The following is a 7514-nucleotide window of genomic DNA, read 5'->3' as shown; positions in this document are numbered from 1 at the left end:
GCAGCCCGGGTGGGACGGCGCTGAGGGCGGGAGGGCAGCGCCGCCATTTCGGCACCCGCGCGGCCGCCCCGCGCCCGACAGAGGGCGGGCTATGGCTGGAGCACAGCCGGGAGTGTGGGGCCGCACGGCGGGAGCCGGGCAGGGCAGGGGGTAGCGGTTCGGAGGAGCTGGCGGCCGCGAGGAGCCGCGTTGAGGCGTCGTGTCCAGCCTCCGCTTCGGAGCGCTGCGTAGCAGGCACCTGGAGCGGCCGAGGTAAGGCGGTAAGCCCCGCGACACGGTCCCACCAACTTCCCCAGAGCGAGCGGTTCCTCCCGAACCGAGGAGCCCCCTCCGGCCGGGCCTCTGTTCGGGAGCCGTGGGACAGGCTGGATGTGGTTCGCCCTTCTCAGGGCTGCGTCTCCGCTTGCTCTCTCCCACAGCCTGGGGGCTCGGGAGCCCGGAGCCGGGCTGGGAGCTGTGATCACCGGAGGGAGCTGGGGCCCTGATCGCTGAGGTCCAGCTCGGGGCCCTTCGTCCGAGCTGCTCGGTCACCTGCTTGTCTTCTGAGGCGCAGCCCTTCTGCTGCCCGTCTTTCGTGTCGGAGCATCCTCACGGCCGGGCTGCCAGGTGTGTGGGACGGGCTGAGCGTGCCTTGCTTTTAGTTGGTGAGGATGGCTGGTTCTTAGGTAACGTGTAAAACTTCCTCATTCGCTCGAGGAATGCGGGTCTGAAATCACTGCCTGGCTTTTCATCGCCCCGGTGTGACAGCCCGGCAGCTGCTCAGGACTGGCTATGGAGATGTGACTGCTGCTGCGAGGACCAGCCCTGCATGCTGCTGACTGACCCTGCAGGCCGTTGGGCTGTCCTTGGATAAGAGTGCTGCCATATGGCATTTGGAGATGTAAAACCTTCTTGCTCCAACTCACTGGTCAGGTCAGCCTGTTCTGAGGCTGTTCATGGGCCGCTCTCGTAAACAAGATGTTCCGAATGATGCTGGGGTGTGTCCTAAACCAAGCCAGTGCAAGAACAAGTTGCCTCTGCTTATCAGAGGGATGAAGGGTGGCTGAGAATCCTTCCCGCCTCTGCTCAGATTGCAGTAATTCATGTCATAGGAAACAGGGTTGTTTCTATTCCTTAAGCTGTTTATAACTGCATTTTCATGCAGGGATATCGTTTGTGTGTAATAAAGTATAATGTCAATGCTTATAAAGAGAGGAACAGAAGGAGAATGTCTTCCAGGCATTCTCCTCAAACTGGGCAGTATATGGCCAGCGTGCTGTCCAGCACTTAGGGGGAGAACCTGTTCCCCTCCATCCTACTATAGCCAAGCAACTTGTGCTGAGATGTGCATTTTTCTTGATTGACCAACATTTGCGACAGCTTTGCTTCCTCTGCCCTAAGGGGGAGATAAAACAGTTTTCCAGGCACAGAAGAGGAAGAAACTGTGCTTTTGTAGCAGAGGCAGCAGGCACATCTCAGAGAGTGGTAGGACAGAAAGAAGAGAGATGCAGGATAGGCAGGGTATCCTTAAGTAATGCTGACTGAAGAGTGAAAGGATGTGGATGTAACTTTAGTGTATATCTGTTTGCCATTGTTTGGCATCAGGCAACTAGGAGTTACGATTTAGTGCTGTTTGATTCAGTGCTGGTGGGATAGCCTGGGCTGCTGAGAGCATATGACTGTTGTGAAACTTGGGACTGGACCAAGTCACTTAAGCTTCTTTGCTGATACTTCCATCACAGCAAATGTTTCTTTATCGGCTGCCAGCAAAGTACTCAGCACCATTCAAGATCCCAGAGGAAGGTACTTGGTTTCTGGATAAGAAAAGTGAAGAGGGCTGAGTGCTCTGGAAACACGGACCTCAGAGTTGTTTCAGAATAATTTTTACGGGAAAACCACGTGACACAGTTCTTCATTAAATATTTAATCTTTCCTATGAGTCACGCACACTGAGATCTCAGATGGAATAGTTTATATACTAAACACTGTTATTTTTGTTTTTCTCTTTTAGGATATTCTCAGCATTTTGATATTACTTCTGACAGGCATGAGTCCTGCGTGCCTATTCTGAGTTGTGGAGTTGAAACGAGATGCAGACAGGAAGCTGAGGAGGTGGGTAGGATATAAATGGAATTTTAGTCCTAACTATTGAACAGTTAAACTTACTTCCAGTGAAGTGTCAGCTTACTAATGCAGTATTTGCTGATGGGTAATTAGCTCATTACTAGGAAAGCAAAGGAAAAGCACTTGCAATCCAAGGACAGAATGGCTAAGGATATAAGAGTCAAGCTTAGGTTGAAGGAGTTTAAGTTAGACACTAAGTGACAGATTAGATAGTAACCATGATTTCACTGTGGTTATTAAGTCTTCCTGCCACATTCTACTTTCTCTTTTCTTCTGAGGGAAGGGTTCAATAAATGTTAGAATAGGAACTGAAAAACGGTTGGGGAAGGAGGAATGATATGAAATTGGGTCATCATGACTTGCAGTCGTAACTTCAGTCTAATTTAATTTAAGTAAAGAAGAGTTAAAGAGAGACTTAACCTATCAAGTATCTCCATGGGAACATGATTTTTAAGAGCAGGGGACTTTTCAGCCTTATTAGAGATTTTCCAAGATATGTTTGAGTTAAGAAATCTTCATTCATATATAAAAAATCTACCTCTTTTGCTGCTCACAGTGTTTCTTTACTACACCATTTTATTCAGAAAAAAATGCGTTTTCTGTTGTGCAAAGATTGAACTTATGCTCACATTTCTAAAATGCACAGGAATTTAATTCAGAAAGGCTGTAGCAAATTACATAGCTAAAGTTCGATAGTACTTTACATAGTAAAGTTCGATATATCCAACTGCTTTGTAGCACATGACACCTATGGGCTTAAAAATGAGTCTTTCCCCTCTGTAGTGATGGTTGCTTTTTGATTATTTCTTTTTTGGTAACTTTGCATTTATTACCACCTGAGAGTACAAAAACAAACAAAAAAAACCCAGTTATCATGATTATACAACATTGCTGTTTTAAAACAAATACAAGCTGATAAATGAATGTAGTCTGTAAATTGTGTTGGAGTGTTGAACAGACATTTAAACTGCTTAGAGAGGCTTGACCCTTGCCCAATAGCACTGTCAGTATTCTGAAACCAAAGAAATGTGGTTGGGGGCTGTAAGAAATAAAGTTCAGTTTTCTCACAATTTAGTCATACAAAACACAGTTCTGTAAATTTTGGGAAAACTGCTGTTTGTCTTTTGCATCTGTCAAAGTGATCCAGCCATTCACTGACTAGTACAGTGTGGTACAAAAGCTAGCACTCTGTATTTCAGACTGTGGTTCCTTGCCCAGTACACAATCCTCCTTTATATTCTTATGTGCAGAATTCTCCTTTATATTCTTTTACTGAAGAAAACAGTCAAAAATCTATCCAGCTTCCAGATCTGAAGATGTCATTAAGTTTTTCCTTCAAAGAAATTTTAAGTGATCTTGAATCTCTCTACTGGTTCTTAGAAGCTTATAGCGCCTTTTTTTTCTTTTCTCACATATCGTCTTGAAGGGCTAGCACTGAAGTATAGACATGAAATGCAAAAATTATATTGGCTACAGTAGCCTCTTTTTTCTTCTGTAAGATAAAATTAACTTGAAAATGCAAAGGTGTTTGCTGGAAGGTGGCATGGACACTTCTCAAACACTTCTTCCCTAGTAGTGGGCACCATTAAGTTCACCTGGATGCCTAATGAGTGTTTGGCTTTACAATCTCATTTACCCTTTTAAAAGTATAACAGTATCTGGAAGTGTCAGTCTCAACTGGTAGTAATGCATGCAAGTTAATAGGCATATCTGTTTAAGGTTAATGAAAGCACTTCCTTGGAAGAGCAGATGAAAGAAGCTAGTATTTCCAAATTGCCCAGGGATGGGCTTTTATTCACAGGCTGTCACAAAAATATCCTTTTATCCTATGAAGAATTAAAAGAATGTAATAGAATGTGTAAGGTTGTGTCTAGTCATATCTACTGTAATGTGTGCTGACTCCTGGCCTTCCTGGGACTGAAATCCAAGTGCGGATTCAGATAGTATCTTCTTGCATATTTCTCTATGCATAATATATGCATAGGGAAACCTTAAAGTCATGGGCTGCAGTTCTTCAAGATATTTATGTTGGTTATCCAAAACTGAGCTATCAAAATTGCTTACAGAAAAAAGCAAAAATTAAGGAAAACTCATAATGGAATATATTTGAACATACTGCCATGAAACATCCCTCTGGTCTCATTTTAGTTGCAAAGTCATTAAATTAACAGAACAAAGATTCCACTTTAGAGACTGATTAATGAGGTTGTTCCAAACCAAACATTAACAATGTGTTAAGTGTTCCTAATTGGTCTTGTTTTCCCTATACAACCAGTGAGAGACTTGACCTCTAACCTTGGTGATTGAGAGCAGATGTACATGGGGAGTCTGAAATCTGTTCCCTCTCCCCTCATTTCTGTTGAAAAGGAGTGCATGGGAATGGAAGGTGTGGGCTTTATCTCCTTAGATGAATATTTAAATGTAAAGAAATTAGGCAGTTGTAGCTATTCTGTTTGGTTTCTTTTTTTCCTTTCCAAAATGCTGAGATTCCATGCTTAGGTAGCAGTAGCAGTGTATTGAACTTCTTGTCTTTGAGTATTTATTCTTTCTCCACATTCCCATATTAGTTGCAGATACATTTATTTTTTTATTTTTTTTTTAACTCTTCCTCTTGTATTCCAGTTGAACATGTACCATTTGTGATAAACATACTTGGAAAATCAGATATCATTAGAAATCTGAAGTATAATAAAGTCCATTTTGAAAACTATCCAGTGTTGTAATACATAAGGAACAGTACCAAAGCCCAAAGGTTTTCAAGGTCTTTTGAGAAGCAGTTAAACTGATGAAGACAATGACTGGAAACACTTCATGACTCTGCATGTATGAGGGGAGAGAAAGTGATAGAGGAGTGCAATAAACTTGTTAGCATCTGTATCCATACAGTAAATGTTTTCTGATTAATCTTGTCTGTTTTGTAAATTAAGATCTATGTTGCACACAGGACTCCAGGAGGACTTGTTTTCTTTTTGCATTTCTGCATCTTGGTCTTCTTTCTGTGTAAGTGAAATAATGTATGAGTAAAATCAGTACAGTGTCCTCATGCAAGAGCTTTGGGCTGTAAAGCAGCAGGAGTATTCTGTGGAAAGACCAGAGAATACACTTATAGTGTAGAGAAGGAGTATGCAGGAGCAGGAAGATCAACACATTTTTTAAAAGTTCATCTCCAACATTAGCTGGTGATACCAACTGTCCTTTCACTGAAGTACTCTATGTACTTAACTCTGAGCACCTTAATGTTATTTGTTAACAAGTCTGAAGTACCAATCTGAAAATATTTGAAATGCAGAAATTCAAAACCAACCAAAAATGAGGAATTTACCAGTGCCTGACAAAGAACACAAATATAAAAGATTTTACCTTTTTATGATCTGTGGTTTTCATAAGGCTGTCAAAAATTATGAGGCATGATTTCAGCTCTGTTTGCACAGCATCCCAGGAGCAGTGGCTGTATTGCCTGTCTTTAAGGAAGCTGGTGATTCTTTGGAAGTACTTCTTCATACTGAGGGTAGTGCTCTTTAGCATCTTCATCTGAAAGCTGTTCCTTGCTTTTGGTAGTTCTTCCAACAAACAAATCTCTAATTCTTCAATTTGCTGATGAATTCCATTTTGAAATTTCTCAATATTGCTTGAATTCCAAACACCTTTGGGAAGATTTCTGCTAAATAGCTGAAAAGTCTGTTGGAGGAACTCATAGATGACCACTGTTGTATTCTTTTCTGTGATCTTCATAATCTCCCTGGGAAATCTGAAGTCGGTTGTTTCATTGAGACACTGCTGAGAAAAATATCCACCCATTTTGTGCAGCAAGTTCATGTTCTGGTAGTTCATTTTGATTCCCTGGAAAAGGCAAATGTGGTGTGAGATTTTGATATACAGTGCCAAAGTAATGCAAACTCGCAGTAAACTTCTTTGAACCAAGATGGTCATGCTGATGAAGCTGTCAGTTCTATCTTTGTTGTGCTGGTCTGTAAGCCTGTACTTTCTTGTTGTCTTTTTCTGTATACATATTCTGCTCTTTCATGACACTGATTTTATTTTCTTGCATGACATGTTAGGTTATTACTCATTTTGTAAGTGCTGTGTTTTTATCAACAGTGATTCTGCCAGTTTGTTGTTGGTTTCAGTTTCTTTAAGTTGCGAAGGATTGCTAATTTTTTTTCAGTAACTTTATTAATTGGAAGAAAGAGTGATTAGTCAGTGAACACATGCAGATTAGCATATGATAAGGACCTTTCATCTTATTTATACTTCATCAGGCAGTCCTGCTTTATGCTGAGAAATTTTACTTTTATGCTCAAGTTGGCAAAGAGTATGAAGAAAGAATCAAATCTGTGGCTAACAGATATCCATGCTAAGCTAGATACAATTTCATTGATTTTAAAAAGTAATGTCTTGTAGGACAAATTGTTCTGTTTGGGAAGTAGCTAATGTTTTATTAGCACAAGAACCCTCTTGCTGACACAAGCACTGACTCATTAGGGCATTTGTTGGAAAAAAGGATACACAGCTTTGAGGACAAATGCCTTTATATCTATCATCTGTGTTAATCTGCTGCCCAGAGAGGCTTCTATCTACTTCATAAGATCGAGGCTAGTTTTTGACAGCTGACAATCATACTGTAAGGTTACTGATGAGAACTTGTTTACATTTAGAGTAAGACAGCTTCAGTTCTGAAGCCGCCTTCTATGAAGATAAGTAAGTTCAGCCTCCCTGAGAGCTTGTGTTGGTAGCAAAATGTCCTATTTTGGGGGGCCACCCTATCCATTATGATGCTGGAACATATATGCTAGAACCGGAGCAGTAATTCTGTGTGTATTAAGTTTGTGGGCCAGCTGGTAGAAGATCTCCTAGTACTCAGGTTAATTGAAGTGCCCCAAACAGTCTCACAGCCTTCAGTGATTACAGATCCAACACTGTGCTGCACAAGCACTGCAGGTTGAAATGCAAGTCCTTAGCTGATATGGCAGCTAAGATATTTGGTGTCTGAAGTGTACACAGTTTATAGAGCCAGAGGATGTGTCCTCGTGTAATTCATCATGCATAATTACAAGGATTATTTCAAAGAGAATATGGAAGATGGTGAAGTTCAAGAATGTTTGATTGTGAGTAGCAAAGGAACTCCAAGGAAATATTTTGCTAAAATTATCCTGTTAATGCTTGGGAGGACCTGTTACGGTGTGACAGACTGAAGGATTGCTATGGTTGAGCAGTTTCTCCAGTGAGCCACATGATGGCTTCAGCAGTTGTGCAGTAGAACCCTACTAACATGGTGATTCTCCTGTGCTTATTCTTGTTTTGCAACTGCTAATAGTAATATTGTGGGTTTTTTTCAGGAATTATTTACAGCTAGAGATGTTTAGAGAAGTTAATTTATGAATGAAACTGTAGGAAGTGTTGATTTCTTGGCT

The 7514-nt window shown here is 41.5% G+C and overlaps 1 protein-coding gene across 12 annotated transcripts in view; it reads left to right on the top strand.

Moving 5' to 3' along the window:
- The window catches only part of MOB3B (MOB kinase activator 3B), a 73387-nt gene that overhangs the window by 165 nt on the left and 65708 nt on the right, over positions 1-7514 (top strand). For 8 of the 12 annotated variants that reach the window (XM_015849919.2, XM_015849916.2, XM_015849920.2 and 5 more), the window contains exons 1-3: positions 56-252; positions 420-606; positions 1991-2091. The gene's annotated coding sequence lies outside the window, so the exon portion shown is untranslated. Of the gene's footprint in view, positions 1-55; positions 253-419; positions 607-1990; positions 2092-7514 lie in introns of those variants that run through there. The other 4 variants (XM_015849915.1, XM_015849917.2, XM_015849918.2 and 1 more) reach the window with 4 other exon arrangements.

The sequence above is a fragment of the Coturnix japonica genome, chromosome Z, assembly GCF_001577835.2.
Source record: "Coturnix japonica isolate 7356 chromosome Z, Coturnix japonica 2.1, whole genome shotgun sequence".
In the NCBI taxonomy this organism is placed as follows: domain Eukaryota; kingdom Metazoa; phylum Chordata; class Aves; order Galliformes; family Phasianidae; genus Coturnix; species Coturnix japonica.
This window is presented reverse-complemented; position numbering and strand designations above follow the sequence as displayed.